This window comes from Zingiber officinale, chromosome 3B (genome assembly GCF_018446385.1).
Source record: "Zingiber officinale cultivar Zhangliang chromosome 3B, Zo_v1.1, whole genome shotgun sequence".
Classification (NCBI taxonomy): domain Eukaryota; kingdom Viridiplantae; phylum Streptophyta; class Magnoliopsida; order Zingiberales; family Zingiberaceae; genus Zingiber; species Zingiber officinale.
The window spans coordinates 87206601-87226677 of record NC_055991.1 but is presented as its reverse complement, the minus strand read 5'-3'; positions in this window follow the sequence as shown (position 1 = coordinate 87226677).

The window sequence follows — 20077 nt, the reverse complement described above, 5'->3', positions numbered from 1 at the left end:
AGAGATTTATACCCACCACATACCCACCTTCTTACCCATCCAATAGGGTCGGCCAAGCTAGCTTGGAACCCAAGCTAGGGCCGGCCAAGACCAAGTGGATGAGCCAAGTTGGTGGTCGGCCAAAGCTTGGGTCCCAAGCTTAGGTGGTCGGCCACTAGAATATTAAAAAGGATTTTTATTAAAATTATTTCTTATGTGGATATCATGGTTTTAAAAGAGAGTTTAAAAATTAAAAATTTCCTTTTATAGCTTTCTACAAAAGATCAAGAGAAGAGATTAATCTCTTTCCTTATTTATAGATTAAAAGGATGATTTTAATTTTTGGTAAAAATTTTCCTTATTTGTAAATCATCTACATGTTTAAAAGAGAGTTTAAAATTTGAAATCTTTCCTTATTTGTTGATTAAAAGGTGGATTTTAAATTTTTAAGAAAACTTTCCTTTTTAACCATGTTTATGATTTAAAAGAGAGTTTAAAAATTAAATATTCTCTTTTATAAGTTTCTACAAGAGATTAAGAAAAGATTTGATATCTTTCCTTATTTGTAGATTAAAAGATATTTTAATTTTTAGAGATAACTTTATTTTTATCCACATGTTTAAAAGAAAGATTTTAATTTATAAAATTTCCTTTTTACTAACCATGAAGGGATTAAATTATTGGAGAAATTTTATAAATTTCTGGAGATAAATTAGGAAGTTTTAATTAATTAAAACTCTCCTTGTTTATAGCTTGTGGTGGCCGGCCATATGAATTGATGAGAAGAAAATTATTTTTAATTAAATAAATTTTCTTTTTCAATGGCAAAAGAATTAAGGAAATTTTTATTAAATTTTCCTTATTTGCCAAGACCAAGGATTATAAAAGAGGGGGTAGAGGAGGCTTCATGGTGAACATCCTCTATTATTTTCTCCCTCTTTTCTTCCTTGGTGTGGCCGACCTCCTTCCTTTCTCTTCTCTCCATCTTGTGGCCGAACCTCTCTTCCTCCTTGGAGATCAAGTGGTGGCCGGATTTTAGCTTGGAGAAGAAAGAGAGAAAGCTTACATCCCTTGGAGCTTGGTTGGTGGAAAAAGATCTTCATCTTTTGGAAGCATAGTGCTTGGCCGAAACTTGAAGAAAGGAGAAGAAGGTGCTTTGGTGGTTTCTCATCTTGGAAGATCGTTGCCCATACAACGTCTGAGGTTAGAAGAGGAATACGGTAGAAGACCTAGAGGTTTTTGCTTGCAAAAGAAAAGGTATACTAGTATTTAATTTCCGCATCATACTAGTTTTATCTTCATGTAAAAATACCAAATACAAGAGACATGCAATTCTAGTATTTCGAAATTGTTTTCGATGTTGTGTTCTTTTGTTTTTCTTTTCCATGTGATTTGATTGTTCTTTTCGGTTGACCTAAAGTTATTTAAGGAAATTAAATATTAGCTTTCCTTAAAAGGCTTTGTCTAGGCGGTGGTGGTTGTTCCCATATCCAAGAAGGTCATGTGCCTCGCCATGCAGTCCTGGAAGCCAATTTTAGAAATTAATATTTAATGGAATTAATAACCTAGGTGATTTGGATCAAACGTGTTAAGTTCTGCAGGAGATCCAAGTCTAAACCTAAAAGAACAAATAAGTTAAACTTAGGATCAAACGTGTAAAGTTCCGCAGGCGATCCAAGTTTAATTTAAAAGAACACATGGTAGCTAGGAAAAGGTTCAGACCTTTGTACAAAATTTTTGTACAGTGGAACCGTTAGGCTTTCTGAGTAGCAACCAACATTAGTACCCCTAATTGTGTAGTGTGAATTAGGGATGGACTTGTGATTGGGTAGATCGGTAATGAGGATTAGTAGAGGGTAATGAACGAGCCCAGATATATTTACCTGTCTTGTGTGTTAGCTTAGTTATTCAGTTTCTTAAGTATGTGATTAAAATTGATACGTTGATGCAGGACTTTGATCAAGGCGGGTGTCGTGACGAAGTGACATCGGTTTCAGCCTACATTTCGAGGCGGGTACTTCTTGACTTGTTTCTTTAGTTATTGTTCTTGGTGCATGAGTAGACCAGATAAAGTATAATATATCTTGACTCCACTCGTATTATTTCTTGTGCTTGATACTTTATCCACTCAATCTTCGAGATGCTCAAATTCGTATCTATACTGTCTCTCGTTGTTATCCTTGAAAATTAGCAGATACTAGTCACCATGTTACCTGTTTGGACTACTATTTATTTATGCATCGTATTGAGCATGCGGCTTCATGTAGCATACCTGATTTCTGTTATATATATATACATGATGACTATTGCATTGTTCGCATCATGTCATTGCATGCATCGCCGACGACCTTGGTTCCCTTGTGGTTGAGACGGTTGTTGGCCTAGGCCACATGCTCGACCACTCATGGGTAGTGGTAGCTGGAGCGTGTCGCATGTCCTGTCATGCCCCCCACTGGCGCACTCATGGATAGTGACAGCTGGAGTCGCGGGCAGCAAGGACCCCCGTCGCAGACGTAGCTATTCAGCTACTATGCAACTGTCCCCTCGACTACTCGAGAGTAGTGGTAGCTGGAGTGGTGCACAGTCTGTCATTGTCCCGGCCTCTCGGCCATACTGGGGTCATGGTACTAGAGGGGTGGGCGGGAGTGACCACCCGAGCATACACTATTTTTCCGTTATCTTTGATTATGTTGTTATATGCTTACTTATTCAATTATGTTATCTCATACCTGTTATATATGCTTGGACACTGATTACTGTGACAGTATACTTTACCTATGATCTTGGTAGTTATGAGTAGTACTGTAGCAGTTTATGTTATCTCAGACATTATATTACTAGCCTAGGATATGGTATCATGTATGGATATATATTTTGTTCACTCAGTAGTATCTGCTATTTATCTTCCCGAGACTATATCCTGTTGTACTCCTAGCTCTTTATATTACTCATGCACTATCTATTCTTTACCCACTGAGTCTTTATACTCACCACCCTGTAAACTGATAATTTCACCAGGTAACCGATAGTGATGCCAGTACACTTGGAGGAGGATCCTTACTGCCGGTCCCACGTCGTTTCCGAGGACGGATTTCTGGTTTTGGTTTATCGCTTTGTTATGATTTGAACTTGTGAACTTAGTATTGTAATAATCAATTGTGGACTTTGTGTTAACTTGTATTTGGTTTTGTTTTATCGAGGTGTCAAGTTGGGCCGGCCCGCGGTGAGTAGTTTTACTATTTTGTTCTTGTTATTTTGTTTTCCGCTGTGTTTGATTTACCAGCCGAGTGGGATGCTTTTTATTTGCATGGATGTGTTTAGTTCTAACCAAGTTGGCTATATTTTGCTTATGTATATCTGTTAGCTATGCATACTGGTTCATTTGTCACCGCTACTGGGGAGGTGCTATCCGATTTTTCGTCGGACAACCTTACTCTCGGGGCGTGACATTTGTAATATCTCGGTTCTGAGATTCTGGTTAAGTATGTCTTAAAAGGTCAGATAGTACTATCCATATCACCAAGGTGCACCTTCCTTTTCGGAAGCCCAAACTTAAGAACTCCAAAGTTAAGCGTGCTTGGCTTGGAGAAATCTGAGGATGGGTGACCTCTTGGGAAGTTTTCTAGGGTGCATGCGAGTGAGGAAAAAGCACGCTGAAAGGATCTCCGGTGGTCTGTGGAGCTAGTAGTCAACCCGATGGGCAATTCTAGTAGCGTTCTCGGTTCGGTCCGAGTGGGGCCCACTCAGCGGGGCGTTACAGATGGTATCAGAGCGACCTTGTGACCATGAGTGCGCCTGTGGCAGGAGCACCCAGGGCACCACCTAGCGAGGGAGATTTTGGGATTTGTCTGTGGTGTGATTCGTGATTACACAACGAGGACGTTGTGTCTTTAAGTGGGGGTGATTGTAATACCCCGGTTCTGAGATTCTGGTTAAGTATGGCTTAAAAGGTTATATGGTACTATCCATATCACCAAGGTGCACCTTCCTTTTCGGAAGCCCAAACTTAAGAACTTCAAAGTTAAGTGTGCCTGGCGTGGAGAAATCTGAGGATGTGTGACCTCCTGGGAAGTTTTTCAAGGTGCGTGCGAGTGAGGACAAAGCATTCTGAAAGGATCTCCGGTGGTCTGTGGAGCTAGTCGTGGATCTCCGGTGGTCTGTGGAGCTAGTCGTCAACCCGATGGGCAATTCTAGTAGCGTTTCCGATTCGGAACAGAACCTCTATTATTATGGATGTGCGTATTCTTAATCCCGATATAATAACAAGCACATGCACTTAGTATTTATTTCTTTAATTTATCAAAGGGTGAGATTTATTCGTTAAATCAATAGGCCCGATAAGTTGGGAAATAATATTATTTATATGGTGTGTTGTTGATTATAGAAGGAAACTATATCCTATTTATTAGGATAATGATGTCCCCTTGAGGAGCTCATAAGGATTGTCATGTAAACCCTGCAGGTGGACTTAGTTCCGACATGATAATGAAGTTGAGTGGTACTACTCTTGGAGCTAGATGTTAATTAAGTGAGTTGTCAGTAACTCATTTAATTAATGGGCATTCGATATCTTAAACACAAGGAGATTAACGCACTCATGATATGAAGGAGCCCATAATGTAATATAGGATTGGTGTGGTAGTTCAATAATAATTCTTTAGTGGTATGAGTTATTATTGATGAACTTGAGTTGGGTGTTCGGGTCGAACACAGGAAGCTCAAGCTCATCAGGAGGCCAAAACCAATTCCTCCTCTAGGTCCCTGTTGTAGCCTCTATGTATAAAGCCTCACATCCACCCAAGTCATCCTTATGGCCGTCCACATCCTTGCTTGGTGCCCAAGCAAGGGGCCGACAAAGATGGGTTTAAAAGTGGGTTTTAATTTTTAAAATTTTTCTTTTTGTAGCCATCTACAATATTTTTAAAAAAAATTTAAATTTTAAAAACTTTCCTTTTTTGAAGTCACCCACATAGTTTTAAAAGAGAGTTTTAAATTTAAAAAATCTTTCCTTTTATAGCCATCTACAATGGTTTAAAAGAGATATTTTATTTTTGTTAAAACTTTCCTTTTTTGTAACTATGATTTAAAAGAGAGATTTTAATTTTAAAAATCTTTCCTTTTTTAGTCATCTACAATGTTTAAAAGAGGTATTTTTAATTTTAAAACTTTCCTTTTGTAGTCATCCACAATAGGAAATTTAAAAGAGAGATTTTAATTGTTGTTAAAATCTATCCTTTTAGCCATTACCAAGGATTATAAAAGAGGATAGATAGTGCCTTAGAAATAATAATCATCTACACTATTTCTATTCCTCTTCTATTCTCCTTGTGGCCGACCCCCTCATATTCTTATTCTCCCTTTACTTTCTCACCTAAGGTCGGCGACATCAAGAGGCTTCAACCATCTTGTGGCCGGCGGGTTGCAAGGAAGAAAGAAGAACAAGAGGTGGTGTTCCTAGCTTTGATCCCTTGGTGGCCGAAAGTCTTGGAAGAAAGAAGGACTTGGGTGGTTTTTGCATCTTGGTAGATCATCGCTCACACGACATCCAAGAGGAGGAGAGGAATACAGTAGAAGATCAAGAGGTCTTTAAGCTACAAAGAAAGGTATAACTAGTTAATTGTTTCCGCTGTATACTAGTTTATTTTTCCTTTGTATGGATCCTGAAGTACAAACACAATAGGCCAGCGATCTTGTGCTTTGATTGGGGTCTCTGTAGTTTAACCTAGGGTTTACTGTAAGGAGTTTAAATATTCAATTTCTTTGAAAGGCTTTGACTAGGAAGTGGTGGATGATCATATACCCAAGAAGGCCGAGTGTCTCACCAACGACCTGGAAGCCAATCCTTGAAATAAATATTTAATCAACTTCTGTAATATGATTTAACTTCTGATGAACACATGGGTTGAACTTGGATTAATAATGTTAAGTTTCGTTTGCAATCCAAGTTTAACTTCTAAAAAGCACATGGGTTGCTAGGAAAAGTTCTGTGCTTGTAGAAATTTTTGTACAGGGGAAACAGAACGGAATTCTGAGTAGCACCGACAATAGTGACTTATTTTAGAGAGGAAAGAGGGGATTGGGAAACACCAACCAGCCACCATTTAGTCCTTAATAAATGTAACATGGCCCTCAAGCCGGCGATAAGGATGATCTGGGGGGGAGGCGGATACAGTAATTTTTGGGGATTTCATATTGCAAACAAATTGTTTGTCGATTAGTGCTATCAAAATCTGAGCAGATGAAAGTGTACCAGGGAGAAAACAATTCTTGGGCCATGGATAGAGGAAGAAAACACATAGGAAGGTTAACGGAAAGAGTTACTAGCACAAGTCACAAGAAATAAGAGTTTGTCAACAGAAATCATTGGATAGAAGGTCGAAGAAGACGAAGAGCAAAATGGTTCATTTTTGCACAACTTAAGGTTTTTAAACACATGCCACAAGACAAGGCCCCACACAATCGTCTAATTAAAATAACATGCCCATTAATGACCATGGATTTACAAGGAGGGGAGTGTTGTTAGTTCGTACGAAATGGCATGCGTCAGTTGTCATTTCAAAGAATGTGTTAGTGGGACACATGACATTTACCCATAAATGGGTATTTATGATGGATATATAACGACCCGCCTCCTACTGACTAGGCTACGAGTCCGGTCGCTACAGTTATGCTGTGCTGGACTATTAATGCAGAATGAAAACTGGCTAATTTAAAATTTTACTGAACTAAATGCTGTAAAGTTTAACTTAGTGTTCTGGGTATACCTAGGAGTTGTACACATGTTAGGGAAGATAATCTATGCCTCTCGGATGTCCTGCTAGCTGTAATCAGGCACTTCAATCGATCCATAGATCGATTGGGCTGTCGGATCGACCCCGTGATCGATCCAGCTTGTTACTGGCACGGAAAAACTCTCTGGATCGGTCGACAGACCGATCCATATGCTCCCTCGCCTCTGTATGCGGCTGGATCGGTCTACCGACCTATCCAGGAGTACCCTGATCGGTCGGCTTGACCGATCCAGTAGCTCACTGATCGGTCGGCTGACCGATCAGTGAGCGTCGGTGCTCTCTGTTCGCACAATGGATCGGTCGGCTGACCGATCCATAACAGAGGCCAACTCTCTGTTCGCGCATGGATCGGTCAGCTGACCGATCCGGCGGCACAACCCACTCCCTGATCGATCTGTAGACCGATCAGAGTTCTAATTTCAGCCTGAAACTCTGATTTCAGCCTGAAATTCTGATTTCAGCACTTGGGCGTGCCAAAATCTCACATATGAGTTATACACTACATGAGAAACATTCTAATAACATAAAACTAGTATTCTAAACTTAACATGACACATAATTCACTGATTCATAGCATTACACAACTAAACGTGCATGAAAGTAAAACACTAAACAGTTCTACGGTTTAAACTTGCTAAGTCCCCTAAGAATCTTTTATTCCAGTTCCTGCCACACACACCATCTCTGCATTGGCCTCCAGCTTCCTCTGCTAATCCATTTTCCTTTTACCTGTATCTGCAGTATAAGGAAAATAGTATCTGTAAGCTAAAAAGCTTAGTAAGAAACCATCTACCTCACTAAAACATGCATACGATGCAAATATAATTTTAAATCATGCTGTTTGAAAGGATATGCTAAATATACTGAATAAACTAAACATGGCATGGCATATAAGCATACAATCATGGCATATCTAAAGCTGAATTTGATATCAATCACATGGTATCAATGAAGAACTAAGCTGATACTAAAAACTGAGCTACTGCTAGGACTGTACTGAATTCATGAACTAATTTGTGAAAGGTTGAAAACCATATACATATAGTAAGTGAAAATACTAAACATGCTGCTGATGGGCCCTGGCAACTGTACTTGCTGTGCGCGCATCCCTAACTAGACCCGGGATTGCAAGTTCCGAATCTAGTAGGGTTTACTAGGTTAGCTAAACCTAGGGATGACTATGGAAGCCCAACCCAATGGATATCTAATCCAGTACAGTGCCACTGAAAAGTAAAATACTGAAATAGCTAATACTATTTTGCTGAATCTAGGTTATCTGAACCTAGAACTAGGTTGTCTGAACCTAGAGGCGACTGTGGGAGCCCACCCATTTGGACATCTAGTCTCGTAAAAGCTGAAATAAAAACTGATCATGCTAATTAACATGTTCTATGGCATTTACTAAATGCCCACTTTACCATAAGGTTGTGCTAGGCATTTTGTCGAGCATTTGGCGCTCTCTAACTCTCCTCTCGATCAGGGAGAGCACCTCTAGGCACCCAGCAGCGTCTAAACCCCTATCTACAGAGGATACACGTGCTCGGCCAATCTAGAGATGCTCACTAATCCCTAAATCTGTGAGAAGAGTTAAAATACACCCTATATGCTGACAAAATTCAATAAACTAATCTAATGCATAAAAGAAAACATGCGAGAGCTACTTATACTGCAGGTGAGGGGTTTCTTACCTTGTGTGCTAGATTTCTTACAAATCTAATCGTTAGAAATTCCGGTGGAGACGACTTCTCGACGATTCGCTCACGTCCACGTGCTCTACTCGCGGAGGGGAACGTCCTTGTACTGAAATCGTCGCCGAAAAGTGACCTTGGGACCCTAGGGATGGAACCCTAGTTCTCCTTGTGGTTTGCGCCGAGAGAGGGAGGAGAGGGAGAGGTGGCGTCGGTGAGGTTAGGGTGAAGAGGGTTTTTGCCGAACCAAAAATAAACCCAAACCAACTTATGTTTTCCTATTTATATTAAGTGGGTATTTTGGCCCAACTCAATTATAAATATGTTTGATTCTCCTTTCTCTCAGTACGGCCCTGCTGGGTTCACCGGTTACTAAGGCTAACTAAAGGTTTAGCGGACCCGAGAGGTCCCGGGTTCGATTCCCGCTTAAGCCATTTTACTTTTCTAATAATTTTTGCTACTTCCGCTACTCGGAAAATTCCGAAAAAATATCTAATAATTCCAGAAAAATCATAGAATATTCCTAAAATAGTTTTGAGAATTTTCGGGCGTTACAGGATAAGATAGCAGAATCATCATACTGAAAAATATCTTCTCACATATCAGTGGTATACCACTAGGCATATTGATCCTCTAACATGCATTTTTTAAAAAAGTACAAAAGTGTAGCAATAATGGGTGAGTGAAAGCAAATTCACTCGATCGAACCAATAAGCAAGTCGGTCGAGTAGATACAGGACTTGGGTCTAGTCAGTTGACTATGAGTCTCCTTTGACTAGACTTTAAGAGGAGGCTAGTGATACAGGACGTTAAACATGGACCTTGGGGGTGATGTGGAGGTCAAAGTCAAGGTGGCATAACAGTCAAAGTCAAGGAGAGGTGGTAGCTAGCATGTACCTCTTTTGCTCCTCACCTAGCGCTAAGGTCCCAATCTAAGGATGACTGACAACCGACCCTAGCTATGGCTGGATCTGAAGGACCTAGCATTTTACTCATGTGCTCAGTAGCTTTATCTCTGAAGAGTCAACATACAAGGCAAACCTCAGAAGAAACTCGACCAGATTTCTAAAACTCAAGCTCTCACTTCAGGGACAAGCCTCCAAGTACAAGAACAATCAGCTGAAAGTATTGATTGGGCCTCTCGAGGTTCAGTTCCCCATTCTTCAAAAGCGAGTATCCCTACATATGGTCTATCGGTCATAAAGCCATCCGGACCTAGGGGACTTGGTTCTCTATTACTTTATAATCAGATCTCCAGCATCACACGACATATATCTGAATAGTCCTAAGGGCCTAACACCCTACCATACTCAGTACTCTACTTTTATATATATACCCGATCGGCTAAATATCCAGTCGGGACATCTTCGAGGACTATATGGTAAGAAAATCACAACAGTTTGTCAGAGAATAACAATCATTTATTAAAGAATATTCTTTTATTGTTATATGAGTATTCAATGGAACCTTCCTAAAAGGTGACTCTACACTTTCAATCAGCTGACATATTGTGACAGCATATTCCTTCAATCGTTGCATTAATGGTGTAAGTTATGAAAAAGGGTGCACACGGGTAATGGAAGATTCCTTGGATGGTGACTATACACCTCCTAGGCTGTATGTATTTCCTTACTCGATAATTTTTGACACCCGACATTCTTTGCTAGCTCATGATTACAGAGGTTATAAGAAGTGATATATAAAGGGGGGACCTCTCCGTTGGCAAGCTACGCTTTTATAGCAGCTTCATTTATGTGTGAACCTTACTATTCATCGCTTCATTTTTCTGCTCAGCTACTATATTAACTTGAGCGTCGAAGAGCATTCGCGAAGGACCCCCCCCCCCTCCTAGTTTTTGATGCTGACATTGTTTACTCTCTTGAGTGTGTGTAGAGAGGATTTTTGCTCCAATTCATAGCCTCTTTTTATGATTGAATGTCTTCTTCCAGTCAACAATACAACTACCTAACCAGCATGTCATCTCCACTGGTTTTAGACAGGATCATTAGCTATGAACACATCTGGTTCTGTGAAAAACTCTAAGAGTTATGTCTATAATTCTCTTTGAAACGGTCCCACTTCTTTCTCACATAGGTAATCTTTTAAGAGTATTCCACATTACTCTATCAAATCATTAAAAGTCGTGTGCCTAACTTCCATCCTTCATTGATCTATTGGGTCATTCCCCCGTAATGAGTAACTTGGTCGGTGCATTTAGATTATCCCCTTGAATCTAGTTCTTGGGATCTATAGTTTGCATAGGTTGGATTTCCTTTACACCAACATTTCTCATCGGCATCAAGCCCATCCCTCATGATAAACTTACAAATAACTCTCTATTTAACCCTTTGGTTAATAGATCTGCTAGGTTATTCTTTGACTTTACATAGTCAATAGTGATAGTTTCCATTGAGAGTAGTTATCTAATGGTATTATGTCTATGGAATATATATCTAGACTTATCATTATACAGATGATTCTATGCCTTGCTAATTGTTGATTAACTATCACAATATATGTAAATTATCGATATTGGTTTCAGCTATCTAGGAACATCTTCTAAGAATTATCGTAGTCATTCAGCCTCTTTACCACATTTATTAAGAGCTACAAACTCAGATTCTATTGTGGATCTAGTTATTATGGTTTGCTTAGAAGATTTCCAAGAAATGGCTGCACCTCCCAGAGTGAATACATATCCACTCATAGACTTAGAGTATTTTATGTCAGATATCCAACTTGCATCATTTTATTCATTGATCACAACAGGATATCTTGTATAATATAGTCCATATTCATGAGCATACTTTAAGTACCTCAGTACTTTTATTATCCCTTTCCAATGCTCAACATCGGGACTACTCGTGTATCTATTCAGTTTACTTACTGCGTAGGCTAAGTCTAGTCGTATATAATTTATCAGATATATCAGACTTCTGATCACTTGAGAGTAGTACTCTATCTGAGAGATACTCTCCCCCAGATTCTTTGATAGATGTTGACTTGTATCTATCGGTGTTTATGCCAATGCAGTATATCTCTTGGTGAATTTCTTAAGAATCTTATCTATGTAATATGACTGATTAAGAACAAATTCTTTTGCTATTCTAAGAATTTTGATTCCTAGAATTACATCAGCTAGACCTATATCTTTCATGTCAAATCTTGAGTTCAACATATCTTTAGTGGATTTGATTATCTTACCATTACTCCCAATGATAAGTATGTCATTTACATATATGCACAAGATGATAAAGTCATTCTCTATACCTTTTATGTAAACACATTTATCACATTCATTGAATCCACATTCCTTCATGGCATTGTCAAATTTCTCATGTCACTACTTTAATACTTATTTCAAGCCATATAATAACTTCACAAATCTACAAACCTAATTTTTTTGTCCTCTCATAGAAAACTCTTGAGATTGTTCCATGTATATTTTCTCTTTTAAATCTCCATTTAGAAAAGATGTCTTTACATCTATCTGATATATTTCCAAATTCTGTAGAAAAGTAATAGTTAACAACACTCTGATGAAAGTTATTTTCAACATCAAAGAATATGTATCGAATAATTAAGGTCTTTTCATTGTCGATATCCTTTTATTACCAATTTGGCCTTGCACTTATCAATCTGTTATCTAATTTCATTTTTTCTTGAAGATCCACTTGAAACCTAGTGGGTTGCTTCCTCGAGGATGATCCATAAGTTCCTAGGTGTGATTTTGCAAGATAGAGTCTATCTCAAATGCAAATATCCCTTTCCAATTAGGTCTATCAGAAGAGGTTACTACTTCTGAGTAACTATGGGGCTCACTTTTCAACATGAAAGTGATTTCTATAGGATTTTTTCACCTGAGTTCTTTTACTTTGTCTAAGATTAACCTTAACTGGTTCATCATCATCTTCATATTCTTGTGTTTCATATGCTCATTTTGAAAATTTAGCTTCCTCTAGAGTCTTATATGAAAACATATGCTGGAAAAATAAGATATTTCTCGATTCTATTATTGAGTTCTTATGTATATTCAGTATTTGTGACTAATACATATAAAATTGATACACACTACTATTATGTGCATATCTAATAAATATGTAATCAATGTATTTTAGTCCTATCTTAATCCTTTTTGAATTGGGTGTTGGGATGTATACTATAAGCCTAGTTTTTGTATGAACATCTGTTTTGAAATATTTTGAAATGAGAATCACTTTGGTCAAATGTTTACATTTTATATTTATATATATATTGATGTAGTTGTCCATTTAATTTATATTGTAGACAACATGGTGTATGGTGTCACACAGAAGATCATGTTATCGGTTCCTTATAAATTATAAATAGTAGCTCACAACCAAGATGGATAGGGACAAACCATTGGAACGGTTGTAGTGTAATTTGGTATTAGTCTGTCTTGACTATAAAATTACACTAGTATACTATGTATGTATTGAGCAGGATCATCTGAGGTTGTTTGATTTATACAGACTACATAAAAGAATAGAACCTCTATTATTATGGATGTGCGTCCTCTTAATCCCTATATAATAACAAGCACGTATACTTAGTATTTATTTCTTTAACTTATCAATGAGTGAGATTTATTCGTTAAATCAATAGACTCAATGAGTTGGGAGATAGTATTATTTATATGGTGTGTTGTTGATTATAGAAGGAAATTGTGTCTTAATTATTTAGGTTGATGATGCCCCCTTGAGGATCTCATAAGGATTATCATATAAACCCTGCAGGTGGACCTAGTCCGACATGATAATAAAGACAAGTGGTACTACTCTTGGAATCAGATGTTAATTAATTGGGTTGTCAGTAACTCAATTAATTAACGGACATACGATATCTTAAACACGGGGAGATTAATGCACTCATGATAAGAAGGAGCTCATATTGTAATATGGGATTGGTGCGGTAGTTCAATAATAACCCTTTAGTGGTATGAGTTATTATTGATGGACTTGGGTTGGGTGTTCGGGCCGAACATAGAAAGCCCAAGCCCACAGAAGGCCTAAATCAATTCCTCTTCTAGATCCCTGTTTTAGCCTCTATATAAAGCCTCACATCCACCCATCCACAACTTGGTTTGATTTAACTTAACTTGGTTTAGTTTAACTTAACTTGGTTTGGGTCGGCGGCAAAGTTAATAGAAAGGGAGATTTTTTCTTAATAGAATTCTGTTATTTTTCTTTCTTTGTAACCGACGACAAGCCTATAAAAAGAAGTAGATGGTGGCCCCTAAAACCTAATTTTTCTCTCTTCTCTTCCTTATGGCCAGCGCCCCTCCCTTTCCTCCTCACCTAGGAACGACACCCCTCCCCTTCTCCTTTATTAGGGTCGACGCCCCCTTTATCCTTGGTGGCTGGCGCTCCTCCTCCTTGGTGGCCGGCGCCCCCTCCTCCTTGGTGGTCAACGCTCCCTCCTACTTGGTGGCCGGTGGATTGGAAGAGAAGGAAGAAGATTAGAAGGTGTCCCATCCTAGAGCCTCCTTTTGTGGCTGGTGGTTTGGATCTAAAGAGAGGAAGGGTGGTGTTGTCTTGGTAGATCGTCGCTCACACGACGTCCAAGAAGAGGAGAAGAATACGACAAAAAATCAAGAGGTCTTTAGCTACAAAGAAAAGGTACAACTAGTTCTTAAATTCCGCTGCGTAATTAGTTAGTTTTCTTTGTATCATTTTTGGAATACCAACACAAGAGGCCAGCGATCTTGTACTTCGATCAAGGTGTGCTTTGATCATTCAAGAACTTGCTTGATTGATCAAACACATGTTTGATCGAACATGTGGGTTGCTAGGAAAAGTTCTGTTCTTGTACAATTTTTTTGTATAGGAAAATTGAAACAGAACAAAATTCCAACGCCTTCATTGGGCACCAAAACTTTGACGAGACACTCCCACATTTCAAAATATTTATAGGGTGATTGTCTTCCATTCCACAACTAATAAGAGCACTTATCTATTTTTTTTCAGAATACCTTATTTAAAAGGTAATTGTCTATTAACACAGCTTCCCCCATATAAACTTTGGCAGTCAAAGCTCAATAGAAGAGTAGTCATCAACTTCTTTAGAGTGTCATTCTTTCACTCAGCAACTCCATTTTACTAAGGAGTATAAGATGTAGGATCGATGAGCACATGAGAGGAGGGGGGCGGTGAATCACGTGTAATTAAAATCTTTCTTTGTTGGTTTTATAAAAGCAAGTGTGCAATGAAATTAAAAACAATAAACAAGACCTAGAAAGAAAAGAGGACACAATCATTTTACTTAGTTTGAAGCGTTCAGCGACTCCTACTCCAAGTCCCAGGCCACTTAGACCTATCGATGGAAAATCCACTAAAATCCTCTATCGGTAAACTCTTGGTAGAGTAATCGAGTACAAAGAATAATAATAGGACAGTGTAACACCCTATACTTCCTGTTAAAGTAGTAAAGTAAATGACTTGTATGATATTGAAGTTGAAGTGCTCGTGTTGGTATTGGTCTGCAGTCAGCAGTTGGAAGTCGTCAAGTAGTAGCACAACAGCGCGAAGTCGCAACAGCAAAATGGTCTCAAGAGCTTGTGTGTGAGTTATAATTCAGTTGCTAGTCAAAAAGGATATTTAAAAGTGTAGAGGGTGTCTCCAACCTCATCTGAGGAGTCTCCAACCTCAAATCTGATTAAGTAAACTTCAGCCTTAATCATCTCAAAAGCTTGTGGTTTTTATCCATATGAGGGTGCCTCTAAGCGCTCCGAGGCACCTCCAATGCACTCCGAGGTGCCTCTAATAGCCTCCAAAGTGCCTTCCCTGAGCGAACTTCTCTCCTCAAAGTTTATCCGTGTGAGGGTGCCTCCGTCATATCCAAGGCGCATCCATTGAGCTCCAAGGCACCTCCCTACAATTCTAAGGTGCCTCGGGCATTATTCATCCGAAGTGAACTTTTGTCAACTAACTCATATAAGACACATTAATGCAAATAACAACAAATAACCTATAAAATAGAGTTAGCAAAACTAACATAAAATGATTATTAATTAGATTCTATCTTCCCAAGACGAGGCAGGATCTAGTCATGGTCTTAACTTAGACATCCGAAATAGCTCTAAGCTGGACCACGCCTATAGTCCCATCGGGACTCATCCTCATTGGGTCATTCTCCTCCAGTGACTTACATTCACTTATCATTTGTAGTCACTTGACTTTCCTCTTTACCCACCAGGTCTTCTTGCCAATTGTCAGATCCGCAGACCCAACTAGACTTCAGCCAACTGTTAGGTCCAGCAAACCTAGCTAAACTTCTTGCCAGATATCAAGTCACACCTTGACCTATCTAGACTTTATGCCAGTTATCAAGTCCTCGGACCTAACTAGGCTTCAGCCTGGTGTTAGATCCTCTAGACCAGTCAAATCTTATAAACTCTATCAGTAAAAGTATCAAATAAACATAACATCTAACTTTAAATCATTTTTCATTCATCAAAACCTGAGTTTGGCCATTAGTGTTAACTGCATCAACATAAGAGCTATTGTTTCATGTCTCATCCTATGTTCAACACCCAACTCAGCGAATGGTGAAACATATTCACTGCCTCGGTCACTTCGAACCACCTTAATCTTTTTATTGAGTTGGTTTTCAACCTCATTCTTATAGAGAACAAATTTCTCTATAACTGCGCCCTTACTTTTGAGAAAATACACATAAAAATATTTTATATTATCATTTAAAAGTGATGAGGTATTTATTTCCACTATATGTCAACATACATTTGATGTTATCCACGTCAGTGAGAATTAAGTCAAGTGGTTCGTTACTCCTTTCCCATATTTAAAGGATGACCTTCTCATTTTTGCTTCAACATAAATTTCACACTTGTGTTTTAGGTCAAGGTGGAATGTTAGTATACTTTGCATGTTAATTAATCTAAGCAACACATCATAGTTAATTTCACGCCCCGGGGAAGTACCTCCCGAAAAATTTCGGCAGCACCTCCCCAGTACCGGTGACAATCTGAAACTCTCATACATGCAAAAATACGTCAGTCACATGCGGCTGGGATATATATGCATAACAATAACCACAACCACGCAGTTGAATATGTAGCCTACACGGCTATATCAAAAGCACAGCGGAAAATGAATATGAAACCCACAAAATCGAAAGTCCACAAAAACACACCACAGGTATAAGTCCACAATACACGTATCAAGACATAGTATGATATGACAACACCAAATCCATGAAACATAAAATGCTAATAGTAAAAGACTAAAAACCGATCAGAATCCTCGGATGTAACGTGGGAAGTGGGACCGGCTGGCAGCATACTCCAAGTAACTCCATATCATCTACCTACTACCTGAAAATCATAACAGAATAGACAAGGTGGTGAGTACAAAGAACTCAGCGGGTAAGAGCAGAATAAAGCATGGTAGGTACAACAACATAAGAATCAAGGGATACAGTCTCCATCATAAGAATAGAATCATGTTATCTAAACATAACACATCTAGCCATATCTAATACAATGACTATACATAAACATGCCTGACACAGTAGATGCACATACTTGACTAGAATCAATACCATGATACCAAAATCAGGGAACTCACCGGACTAGCAACAGATCTACTCGAGACACCTGTGCAAATATAGATACGGCTGCATATACATGTAAAATAGATAACATGTATGCAGTATGACACCCAAATGCAACATACATAGCGCAAACAAATGCAACAGCACACAATCACATGCAACTAATATTTACTAGGCATGTATGCGAAAATATCTCCCAGATGCACCGTGCATCCTATGCAAAAGTGCATGCATGCTCCATGGTCACCCCCGCCACCTCTCTAGACACCACGACCCCTGTATGGCCGAGAGGCTTGGGTCTGTGACAAACCGTACTAGCCTCCAGTACAAGCACCGCTATAGGCGGCCGAAGCGGACGGTCAGCTAAGTAGTTATATAACTACACAGCTAAGGGTCCCTGACCACTCACAACTCAAGCCCTCTGACTACTGTACCCTCAAGACCCACTACTCCAGAGTGGTCAAGGCTGACAGAGTATAATCACTGAACGGCTGAGCAAGCGTGACAGGACTAGCTCCACTCCTATCTACCACTCTCCAAAAGTGGCTGAATGGATAGCTATAAACAACTGACGACCCTCTCACCACAAGGGAGACGTTAGTCGTCGGTATGCAATGAATGATGACATGATGTGAATAGTCACAATATAAATATCATCATCCATCGTGTACCCCAACACCCCCAATAACCACCACAAACGCATAGACATACTCCAACACACAACATGATCAACCAACTATACAACCCCAACACCACATACCCGTCACATGTACACTCTACATCATAATGCATGATAAACACTCTAATCGTACCAACCAGATAACTCTATGACACAAACTCAACATATGCCCATACACAGAGTTCCGATATCAAGGATGAGACTGTATCGAGGTAACAAGATCATATCAAAGCTCAAAAAGAAAGAGACAAGCAAGAATAAAACAAATATACATATTTAAGGTAATGCAACCTAAGCATCCGAAAATAACCATGCTTTATAGTTCAAAGAACTAAATAGGAGATAAGGAAGAAATACCCGCCTCGATATATCTCGTATCAACAGAACCACCCCCACGTCACGCTGCTCGTATAAATCAAGGTCCTGTATCACATATACAATTTCATGTAACTATATATGTGTACTCTACAAATGGATAAATTAATTTACAAGTAACTAGCCAACTTTCAAGCAATAGCTGACCACAATTCCTACTCCTCTCTACTGGTAAGTGCAGACTAAATTTCAACTTAGCTTACCCATCCAAAAATCAAATTCCCATTACCGATCTTAGTTATCACTAATCCTTTCTATATCACCTAACAAGAAATGAACCTAAACATCATGGAAATCCATTAAGCAACCTGATTTAACCACGTACAAAAGAAATCAACAGAAATACCTTCACTGGACTACACTTACCTTGCAAAGTAGCAGTGAATCAACACCCACAGCCCTCTCAAGAATGCTGCCGACAGCTACCAACTCCTTACACTTCCCCTTTGCAAAACCTACACAGCAGCTGAATGTAGAATAACGAATTAGCTAAAATCCTTATCACACAGAACCTCACTCACCTGATTTGAGCCCCAAATATCTCAGCCGAAACCCTGATCAACTGCAAGGAGGAAGCAAATCGACCCTGCTTAGGCGAGATCCCTCCCCAGATTGGTCTGACACCTTCCTTTAATCCAAAACAGAAAGGAAATCGAAGTGAAAACCCTAAAAAACCACATTCTTGAATCCACAGACCTTTCCCGTCGACGCTCACCTCAATAGTCGCTTACTGACAACGCCGCTGGATCCGCTCCAACGAGTGATGACACGAGTCGCCCTCCTTCGAACAGATCAGGGAGGAAGGACAGAAGAACAAGATCGATCGAGAACGATGTGTGCCCAAACCTCTCGCGTGCCCTAGACGCTGGATCGCCGTCGCGCGCTGAAGAAAGGGCTGGAGAGGTGGTCTCTTCTCCGGGAATGGCCGGCACCGTCGAGATCTGCCTCCCTTCCTCCGGTGATTCGGCGAGAACAGGGTCGTCGGGGAAGAGTCCTCTGTCGGGATCAGTTCGCCCGCGTGAGAGAGAACGAGGAAAGGAGAGAAGTCGGGTTCTAGGGTTCGGGTGAGAAAAGCCCTATTAATAGAACTCACTTAGGGTTAAGGAAATTAAACCCAAAATAACTCCTCAATTAACCTTTCACACGCGTATGTTAAACATACATCCACTCCTATCCCCGCAAAACTAGTCATACGACCTCCGTAAAAATCCAGAAAAATTTCTATAATTCCTAAAATTTTCATAAGGTTATTCCACGATAGCCCTAAAATAAATTCGCATATCTTACAGTTAACATGTCCTAGTCTACCATACTACAAACATGAAGACTCAAGCATATAAACGGAAGCATTTGTAGTTTTATTAACCTTAAGCATAATCACCATTACACTGAGCTTAAACAACCTATCTATTATATAACTCTTTCCTTAAAAGATTCCATTTTTGGATAGAATAACTCTGACTCAAAAATAATGTAGAATCCATACTTGCTTAAAAATGATCAAAACACTAGATTCTTCTAGATCTCTGGAGCATACAACACATTATTAAGAGTTAACTCCTTACCTGAGGTCAGCTTCAGTACTACTTTTCTTTGGCCCATGATGTTTGAGATTGCTTAGTTTCCCATGAACAGTTTCTTTCCATTTTGATTTTTATAAAGTTGTAGGGCACTCCTAGTTGATATGTTTGGTGGCTCCAATATTGATTGATCATTATCGTAGGATTGAACTCACTAGGTTCAGTTTAAAGACCATAATTCAGAGGTCGTCAATATCTAGTCCCTCATTTAGGTTGACCTCCTACTTCTTCTTTGACTTTTTACACTCTGAAGATTTATAATTGACTCATCTATAATTGAAGCACTTCCCAGATAATTTCTTGCTTATTCCTCCTCTGGGTCCCATCTTGAAAGTTTTGTGGTTCTTCCATTTTGAGTTTTGACCATGCTCGACGACATTAGCTTTCATTATA